The sequence below is a fragment of the Nicotiana tomentosiformis genome, chromosome 8 (genome assembly GCF_000390325.3).
Source record: "Nicotiana tomentosiformis chromosome 8, ASM39032v3, whole genome shotgun sequence".
Lineage (NCBI taxonomy): Eukaryota > Viridiplantae > Streptophyta > Magnoliopsida > Solanales > Solanaceae > Nicotiana > Nicotiana tomentosiformis.
In genome coordinates, this window is record NC_090819.1 from 97492016 (window position 1) to 97503125 (window position 11110).

Genomic DNA, 11110 nt, shown 5'->3' on the forward strand with positions numbered 1-11110 from the left:
TATTAATATGATGGATATCAATTGGATATGATAATAAGTGGACGAGGCATATTATAAGTGATGTGTGGTCTAAGGATAGACCTAAGTCCAAGTCAAGTTGAAAGTTTTATGATAGACTAAAGTTCCAAATGAGCACGCATAAGACCAAACTTTCGATGAGCATATCTATATCTATATATATATATATATATATATATATATATATATGTATATATGCTCGTCGAAAGTTTATATAAAAGGCGTTATATGATGGAAAACCTATCAAATTAAAGATCTTCGAGTCTGGTGTCTAACTCTTTAAACCGTTTGTCATTTGGACATTCTTACAAGAAGTTATGACCAAATTACCAAAGGCTGGCAGAGGAGTCTACGGATGCGAAGCATCCGGAGCCGCGTCCGAAAGAAAGACTAGTAGTGAAGTGCTGCCATAGCATCCAGGTCAGCATCTGAGCTTCAAAGAGGAGTGAACCGAGGATGCGAAGCATCCGAGGCCGCATTCGAAACCCATAAATCTGGGCCTATAAATACAAGGTCGGGGGAGGAGAGTATTTTGAGTATTTGGGGATTAGGATTCTTGAGGTGAAGGGGCGATTTTGAGCTGAAATCAAGTCCAATCAACTAAGGTAAGTGTTAATGATATTTTAGGTAGATTCTTACTCAATATACATGAGTTCTAACATCATTCTTGCATCCAAATGCTAGATTTCATCATCAAATCATCAAGAACACTAAAATCACCAAAGTTGTGATTTTTCAAGATTGAGCTAGTAGAGGTAATTTCAATGCTTCAAACTCGTTTATTATGAGTAGTTAGAAGTATTTGAAGCATTTGTTACAAGTTTTAATGGTTGAAAATTTGGATTATAAAACTCTAGTTCATGCCATGAATAATACTTTTGAGAAAATAAAAGAGAAGATGAATGGTAATCTTGGCGATAAAATTTATGAATACAATGAACCTATGGACTTATTTGTTAGCAAAAGATGGAAGTGATCAACTAATTAATCACCCGAATTGTTTATTTTGCAAGTGTTGATTATAGAAGGCGATGAATAGTAATTTGGTGGCAATGGACAATTGATGCAATATCATTAATGACTTCGAATGTGTATTAAAACATAAGAATGAAGTTGAATAGTCTAGCATATAAAACTATTTGGCGAATTGGGTTGTTGGAGGCTTGTAGCCATCTTATGAGCCATATATGGATATTGATCAATATCTTAGGTCATATTTTGATGTAATTAGTATATCTAATTGTAGATAATGACTTGTTGGTGATGTTGAGCATTTTAGTCAACATTGGAATGATGGAGGATGATTGAAAGCTTGTGAATGTTAATAAAGCGAAAGCGGGGTAAGTTGATTAAAACTTACTCTACTTGAGGGACTTTCTCTAAAAGCATGTTTTGAGTTAATACTTAAGTTATTTACAAATGTGCTTTCGTGCTTGTGGGGACAAACAAGTACGGATGTCTCCATGTACTAGAATATTATGTTGCATATGTAGTGTCATGCCGTTTTATAAAATTTTATTTTAAATCTTGTTAGCAAAATGACATTCAAGGTAAATATTATAAGTTTTTATCAAAACTTACGTATTGACAAGAGTATAGATATTTGAGTACTAACGATAAGTTTTCATGGAAAGTATTTCTCTTGGAAACTGACTAACAGAATAGCACATGTGGTATCTTTTAAAGATTGATGTTAGATTGTTAAAGACTTTAGCATGTAAAAGGTTGTTTATTTAATTTTTTTTCAAACAATTTAGATTTTCTATAAACGATTTGTATGGTTGAACTTGTAATTGGATGGGCTGTCGGATTTTATAACTTTTGTCGGGTTCCGAGACATGGGCTCCACGAGCGATTTTTGAGTTAATTTCAAATTTTTATTGGAAATTAATATTTTCTTATGGAATTAATTACAATAATTGGTATTGACTGAATCGAATTAATTGTGGCTAGATTCGAGCCATTCAGAAGTTGATACATGCAGAATGGGATTTCTAGAGCATTGCTTAGCTTGCTCGATATTGGATTCGTCTTGTTCGAAGTGAGTAACTCTTCTAATCTTGGAGTTAAGGGTATGAACCCTGAATATACGTATTATGTGAATTATTTGGAGATGACGAACATGCTAGGTGACGGGCGTGTGGGCGTGCACATAGAAATTGTGACATAATTGTTCTGTGGAATTTTGTAGTCAAATAATCTTGGCATTTTCCATGCAGTTTTATGTGTTAAAGAAATTGAGCTGAGAATCATATTAAAAATCATGTTGAGGCTATGTGCCAGTATTATTGGGACCCACAAAAGTCATATTGCTGTGAATTATTTGGTTTAAATTGAAAATTTATACTCAGTCATATTCATTTCATTACATATCGTATCTCAGTCTCTACTGTTATTTATTGATACATCATATCATCATTTTCGGGCTATTTTCATGACATTGTGAGCCCATGAGAGAGAGACTGGAGTGACTGATAACTGAGTGAGGCCGAGAGCCTGATTGTGAGGATAATTATAGGATCGGGCAGCACACCGCAGCAGGCCATATTGGCTTTATATACTTATTTATTATGGGATCGGGTTGCACGCCGCAGTAGGCCAGATTGGCTTATTATAGTACGTGAGTTATCCGTGCGGATACAAATATTGATACTATAGCACGAGAGTTGTCCGTGCAGCACGTGAGTTGTCTGTGCAGATTATAGTGTTTGGGCTGAAGGAGCCCCTCCGGAGTCTCTACACACCCCCAGTGAGCGCAGGTACCTACTGCGTGCGAGTGCCGAGTTCCGAGTGTGAGTGTCGAGCGAACATGGTCAGGTACCCCCCAGAACTGGAAGACACGTTAACCATCTTTGTTTACGCATAAAGGAGGTGTAAACACAGAAGAGTCAAGGGTAGCAGAAGCTGCCAAAATCAGTGAAAGCAAACTACGGCAGTAAGATCAAGAGGGCAAGGATTCTGAACGAAAAATGAAGAAGAAGGAATGGAGATCCAATATTTAAATTGCGAAGAATAAGGCAAAGGATTATGTATCCCTATTTATAAGAATTCAGGCATCAATATCGAGAAAGCAAACCGTCATTACACAGCTCAGGAATCGAAATAGCAGAGGCACTGGAAACGACGCGAGGTATCGAGAAAATGCGTAATGATGACGCATGATGATATGACATCACTCCGAAGCGACATGACCCTAGGTTGCGGCTCACGGAAGGCCACAATGCCACCTCATCTAAAACATTACTACTCGACCTGCTCGCCCAAACTTCTCAACCATAACTAACAGAGTCCGCTCATCGAGGTCGTCCAGGGTCGACCTCAATAAGCAGAGGGACTAACTATATAGGTCATATTTTGCCCCATGGGAATCTAGCATGAAGTGGTGTTACGAAAAATAATGTGGCCGAGGTTGACTAGTAAACAGTGGAGCTCGTGGCCAGGCAGTTGATAATGGTCGAGGTCAAGTATCGAGAACAGTACTAACGGCTAGTTTTTGTAACAAGATATTTAAGAGAATATTTCATTGAATATTCTTTGTACTTGTCCTTTTAGGGTTGACTGAGACATGTCCCATATAAATAGAAAAGGAGATAATGGGAGTGTGGGGTAATTCTCATTTGATCAGAAAACTTTTTGAGAAGACGACTCTCTTTGAACAGGGCACTACCTTTTTATAAAGATTCTCGTTCATATTATTCCCCACGTTTCCATCATATCCAAGGATTGTTCATACAAATCTTGGATCTATTTGTCATTCACCGTTGTCAGGCAGAATATTCTCTTTGTCCACTTATTATCGGGTGTATCATTCTCCTTATTTACATAAATGTCATTTATTAACATTTATTGCTAGATATGTCTCATTTGATGTTCTATTGGTAAGGAAATTGCATATTTATTGTCATTAATAATATGCAAACTCTGTCTCTCACATCGTGGATCCTTGTGCTTAATATCTAAAGTTATTATCCTTAACTAGGTTTAACCCTTCATTATTAAATTTAACAGTTTAACCTGAGACTATATTTCTTGATCAAACAGCCAACACAGTCCTTGGATTGATAAAGTGGCAAATAATAATATGGGTGATTCTTCTAATAAGATGCTTATATATCTGATGAACAACTTGAAATTTCACTACTAGAAATCCGGTAAAAAACAACCAAAAAAATCGATCAAAGTTGGTCGGTAATGGCCAATAACCGACCAAAACGCGACCATTTACGTGTGGACGATATTTTAGGGGTCGGAAAGGAATACCGACCAAAGTTGATCGGAAATTATCGACCAACTTTGGTCGGTCAATTAAATTCAAAAAATAAAATATTGTTAAAAAAACCCGACCATTGTCATTGATCTAAATTTTTTATTCGTGTCGAAATATGTAGTGCTTTATGCCCGGCACTGCAAAATAGTAAGAGATTTATTTCTTAGATTTTCATATGGCCAACGCGCTCCGTTGACAAATTCTATATCTCAAGATATGCGGTAGTGAATCTTTAGGGGTAAGCATTTACAGGGATGACAAAAATGAAGACTCTATGCACCTCTCGAACTCATAATCTGGAAATATATTTATTTCTTCTTTCATTACTTGGCCTTCTTTTCCCTGAATTATTTATATCAAATAAAATTCATTAACTGTATCTCTTTATCATGGTAGACTCTCCCCTTTAAAAAATTGAGTTAATATCGTGTGAGTCGATGACTCACATATCAAATATTAAACTGATAAGAACAGATACTACACTTGATCTTAGCCAAAAGGCCGAGAAAGGTATGCTTTTCTTCTTCTCGAGTCCCTTAATTTATACCTGATGCTTCTGCTTCTTCTTTTCTCACCCTCGATGTGGGAATAAAATAGCAAGACCAGATAAAGTTCCTTTCATAAAAATCTTTGCTTTGCTCGTAGAATATGCTTCCTTAGAAAACAGCTTATTGAGTTCTTTTAACTGGTCATGTAAGTCTTTTATGTTTAATTAATATATAATCCCTGTGCCATTGGAAGAATGCTATGTTTAGTTTACCCAATTTGCTCCAACGTTGAAACTCTTACAAATTACAAATAAACTCAAACTACACTGGCTAATAGCATTTCAAAAGACTTTTTTGGGGCAAAACCTCAAACAGAAGAACATTAAATGCATAGGTTATAGTTCTTACGGCTGCAACATTTAAAACAAGTATCTGTCTGAGCACAAACAGCCTTACCTGCCTAATAATTTCGTTTTTCATTTTTATTGTTTTTGCAGTGAATTTCTGATTAACCGTGCTTTTATAAGTCATTCAATAGTATGCATATCTCTACTCAGACTATATGACCAGTGACAGGTTAACATAAAAAACATTAGTGCATCCATAACCTTCAAATCGTAGCTTGGAGGTGCAGGAAGGTGTGGAAAAAGGATGGCGTTGTTAAGCCTTTGTAGTTTACAGCAACACTCCCAAAAGATCACTTTAATGAAACGTGGGCAATGGAACTGCCAAACACGAGAGTTTCTGCCTATAACAGTGGTTACATTTGTGAATTTCACAATTAGATAGAAGGATTATTTACTGGTTCTTTTGACCTTAAAGTACATTTAAGAGCTTATTTGTTGTGGGGTAATAGCAGCTTGCATTGTTTTAGTTATTTGTCAAAACAGGCTACGTTGTTGACTAGAATTGGTGGGGTGTGCCAGGCCAAGGCAATAGTGCCAACGCCAAGGTGACACGTGAAAGCCCCAATAGCAAGTTATCATGGTGGACTCTCCCCTATCGTGTGATAACTCACATATCAGATATTAAACTGATAAAAACAAATACTACACTTGATCTTAGCAAAAAGGACGAGAAAGGTGTGCTTTTATTCTACTTGACTCGCTGGAATTATACCTGGTGTTCTTTTCTTGTTTTTTGTTTCACTTTCGATGTGGGATTAAATAAAGTTCCTACTTCAACGGACCACCAGAAGCTAAAGTCAAATGTGTGCTTTTACTCGAAGCTTAATTAGACAACAATAAGCTGTTGTAAAGGTAATGCAGTCTTTACAATATAAAATTAAGTCCAATATATAATCATGCCTTAGCACGAGATACACTATCTTTTAGCCAATAATCCCTGAGACTCAAATAAATTAAAAGTTAAAAGAGCACGGAGTACTAGCATTTTAAACCTTTTCTTGATCACATTACTGCTCTTTTTTGAGATTTTGTTTTAGTTCTGGAGAGTCTCTGCAACGTAATCTTGTCAGATTAAGTTAATGAGTCCTCCCCTTATACTTTTGAAAGAAAACAAACTGAGAATGATTGTGACAGTGTTAACTTTAAATTATCTCAAGAAACTTTTATCCGATCCCTTCGCCGCAACGACAAAATAATTCGTAGGTTTTACCTAGCTGGGCTTGCATATATATATCAAATCACGCGGAACCATAATTTAAAACTTATAGTTTATAGATTCTATTCTTTTTAAATTTGAGTTCTAAATTAATAATTTGTACATATTAAATAAATTTTCTTAAGACAAATATAAAATGGATTTTTATCTAGCTATACTAATAGAAACATATTTACCATCTTTATTTAAGTTCCTTATTAATTACTTTATATATCTATGTTTACTAGTTATATTGTTGCTCTCTAACGTACACGCAAGTATACGTGGGCGTACAAGTAATAACATGATAAGCCGAGTGTCGAAACCACAGAGACTTGTATCAACTACCACTAAATTCACCAAGATTGTTATTCAGTCGAGCCAATTCGAGTTCAAGAGTTTAATTATACTAAACTATAATTCTAAGTAGTAACTAAATTATCAAGCAGCAAAACGGTTGTTGTGTATGCAGTAGAGACAATATTCCATGGTTGTGATCGATTCACCAATCCTATTGTGTTCTAGTTAACTCTCCCTTTCATACAATTCACTCATGGTTGCTAATTAATCGAACAATTGCACTCATAGCCTTCTCCCGAAGTACTACTCGCCTATTCAAAATAGATTAACGCCTATTTTCCTATGAAATCAATCTATTAAGAACGCATTAATATTACAATATTTAATTCAGTACGGTGACTAGGTATATTCCTATCCTAATCATAAATCTGTGGCCCTTCAGAGTTAAGATCGTGCTCTCTTCAATTCTTCTCTAATTTAGACATGGTTTTCCCAAGCATAGCATAGATAGTCAATAGAACCTAACTAGTGGCCAGACAATTAAACAATTAATCACAGGATTAAAGAAACAACCATATATTGGTGAATTGTAATTAAGGTTAAGTCAACATTAAACAACAATATTCATGGCTAAATCACAACCCTAGAACTATGGGTTTTAGCCACTCATAATAGTATCAAACAAATTCCTAAGTGTTGGATAATTGAAAATACTAAGAAAAGATAAAGAAATCTGAGATATCCTTGCTCCCGAATGTTCCTCGTGTGTCTCTAGGTCTAAAATGTGTCCAAAGTCCAGAAAATAACGTTTTTTCATGTATTTATACCAAGTAGGGTCGGACCTAGACGAAATCTCCCTTTCCTAACCGAAATAGGAAAACTTGCAAACTTAATGCTTTCCATGCGTCACACTGTGCATCGCCCAATGCGTCGTACTAATGCTTTTTTCTGTCATGCCATAAAAAATCTAGTCTCTAAACTTTGGAAATTTCTCACAAAATTTTGCACTAATGCGTCGCACAGTGCCTCGCATTATTGCATTTCTTCAGCAGTTGCTTCTTCCTTGAATTTTGACGTTCAGAATTGATCCTCGACCTCCGAACACGATCTTGGCTTAATTTCTTGGGCTTTTACTCAGACTTCAAAGCTCCACATAGCTCGAATTAGTTACACAATATCTACATAACTCAGAATCGGTCCTACAAGGCATAAAACACACAATAAGTACAAAACACTAGCGATTAAAGCTCAAACACAATAAAAGTACAATAAATTAGAGTGTGATTAGCGATTAAAATACGCAATTATAGCCTACCATCAATACCCCACACTTAAACCATTGCTCGTCCTCGAGCAATCAAACTATACTTTATATAGATACAATCTTTTTAAACAATCCCCCTACTCATTACACCAAGAATATTTAAAATAGACTAAGCACAATAGTGTAACATCATCACCTCAAGATTTGACTCACAAGCACCACGCATTTTTCATAACCCGCTTACTTACTCTAACGTAGAGGTCAGGCATTACCTTTCCTTTATGAATCAATTGCCCTCACACAACAAAAAAGAGTAGTTCCACGCTCAATAAAATTTAGAACAATTAGGAACTCAAGATAGAAATAATTCTCTCACTCTCAAAAACAACATTCATATGCCACAAAAGATGCACCATAGGCTTCCCCATAGTATACTGCTCTACTAATCGAGCTCATTCAGTCTAAGATCAAGTAGGACTTTAATTGGTTGTAATGTTGGCTGCGGGACGGGTAGGATACATTTAGATATAAGAGTGACTACACCTCCTTAAGAATTTCAATACATACACTTTAACATTTAAAACCCCACACTTATGTCCAACCATAACTCCACATTCACATCAATATACGTCAACTCCCTACTTCTTTAAGCATAATTACATCAAGAGTTACCACTTTCAAGGAATATTTTTCACAACAATACAACTATTTTTTTTCTTTTCTTTTTCAATTCAAGTGGCTCTTACTTTTTCAAAACAATGTACCTTTCTCCTTATTTCATTAGTTTCACTCAAAAGGCAAACCAACCACCACACACTTTAACTTTTACAAAGTTCATAACAATTCCAAGTGCTCATGAGAGGTGAAAAATTCAGATAGATGGCAAATTCAAACAAATGAGTAAGGCTTGTAATGTGGTTGCCAAAGAAATAAGATTACAGGCTCAAAGGGGTTAATTACGATACATAACAATTAGGTGGGTAAAAGCATATAACTTGCTCAATAAAAAAATGCTTATATCACTTCCTAGACTGACCGAAACTACTAATTCATTTTGCAACCACACAAGGAAAGTTCTAGACATCAAATATAATGCATAAAATAACACACAAACCTCACACACACATGGCACATAACTAACTCAGGATTGGACTCTTCAAGACACTCTAGTCAAAGCAGTTAAGCAAAGTTAAGATTATACAATTTAAGGTACTTATACAAGAGTCAAAAATTGAGCCCACGCGTCACAACCAAAGTACTCACTATTCTCAAGGCATAACAAATTCAAGAGCTTTTGCTTCAATTCCAATCACATCACACTGGCTCCTACTCCTAAAAAAAATACAACTAACTACAACCGGTTCAAACAAAACCCTTGAAAAAGAACCGCGACACAAAGAAAAATCAAGGGAAAATTATTACACTACCTACAAAGCAAGTATTTTTAATTTATTATACTTTAATCCTTCAAAAAAGTTGTCCACAAAATCCATCGTCGGAAAAAGTTTAAATTTTCTTTTTTTTCTTTTTTTGCATCACTACACTAAGAAAGAATACTACAATTAAGCTAGGATAGCATAGAAAATCACGCAGATAATCTCCTCACCCCACACTTAAAATTGTGCAATGTCCTCAATGCACACTGTAAATAACAAGAAGGTAAAAGAGACTCCCTAGTAGGCCAAAGGACAAAAAATTAGTAGCTTACGGGTACTCACACTTCCCCCATATATGGTCCTTTGTGTGGGCACCCCACACTTAGTTCTCACCATCTAGCTCGCTTTTTGCACCCTTCCAATGGCTTTGCTTCCTATGCTTATAATCCTACAACATCAAAATAACCACTAAAAAAATAATATAATAAAAAATAAAAACAAAAGAAAGCAGTAAAGTTGGGTTGCCTCCCAACAAGCGCCTGATTTAATGTCGCGGCACGACGCAGGGCCTCGTTTACTCATCAGCGAGTACAACGTTGGTCTTCTCACGATCAATTATTCCTCCCCAATAGTGCTTGACTCTTTGTCTATTCACTAAAAGTTTCCTTTCACCATTTAAAGCACACAGCTCAATTACACCATAAGGAGTGACTCTCACCACCTCAAACGCGTATGACCATCTCGATTTTAACTTCCCAGGAAACAACTTGAGCCTAGAATTGAACAATAATACATGTTGGCCTGGCTCGAAGTGACGTGGCTTGATACGCTTGTCATGTCATCTTTTCGTTTTCTCTTTGTAAAGCTTAACATTTTCATAAGAGTGCAACCTGAACTTATCTAACTCATTCAACTGCAAGAGTCTCTTCTCACCCGCGGCTTCAAGGTCCATATTCAACTTTTTAATGGCCCGGTACGCTTTGTGTTCAAGTTCAACATGCAAGTGACATGCCTTCCCATAAACGAGCTTATACAGCGATGCCCCAATTGGCATTTTGTATGCAGTTCTATATGCCCACAAGGCATCATCTAACTTTGCAGCCCAATCCTTCCTATTCACACTCACCGTCTTCTCTAAGATTTGCTTTATTTCTCTGTTAGACACCTCAGCTTGTCCACTTGTTTGCGGATGATATACCGTAGCAACTCTATGGCGGACTGCATATTTAGCTAGAAAGTTATTCAATAACAGATTGCAAAAATGTGTCCCTTCATCACTAATCAAGGCACGTGGAGTCCCAAACCTCGAGAATATGTTCTTTTTCACAAACGCAGCTACCACTATGGCATCATTTGTTGGAAATGTGATCGCCTCTACCCATTTTGACACGTAGTCAACTGCTAGCAAGATGTATTTGTTTCCTCTGGATAATGGGAATGGTCCCATAAAATCTATCTCCCACACATCAAAAATCTCGACCTCTAAGATGTTATTCAAAGGCATCTTATGTCTCTTTGTGATTGTTCATGTTCTTTGACACTAGTCACACTTCTTTAGAAAATGCATGGGCATCCTTGAATAATGTTGGCCAAAAGAAATCGGATTGTAATACCTTTGCAGTTGTTCTATTACCTCCATGATGGCCCCCATAAGGTGATGCATGACAATTATACAACACTAATTCCACCTCTTTTTTCTACATAAGGTGATGCATGACAATTATACAACACTAATTCCACCTCTTTTTTCTAGAATGCATCTCCTCATCAACTGATCAGCACACTGCTTGTACAG

At 36.3% G+C, this 11110-nt stretch overlaps 2 pseudogenes; both read right to left on the reverse strand.

The window, feature by feature from the left end:
- Positions 1-4677: 4677 nt before the first annotated feature.
- LOC138898297 (U2 spliceosomal RNA) lies at positions 4678-4799 on the reverse strand (annotated as a pseudogene).
- Positions 4800-5685: 886 nt separating this feature from the next.
- LOC117278302 (U2 spliceosomal RNA) lies at positions 5686-5859 on the reverse strand (annotated as a pseudogene).
- Between the last annotated feature and the right edge of the window lie 5251 nt (positions 5860-11110).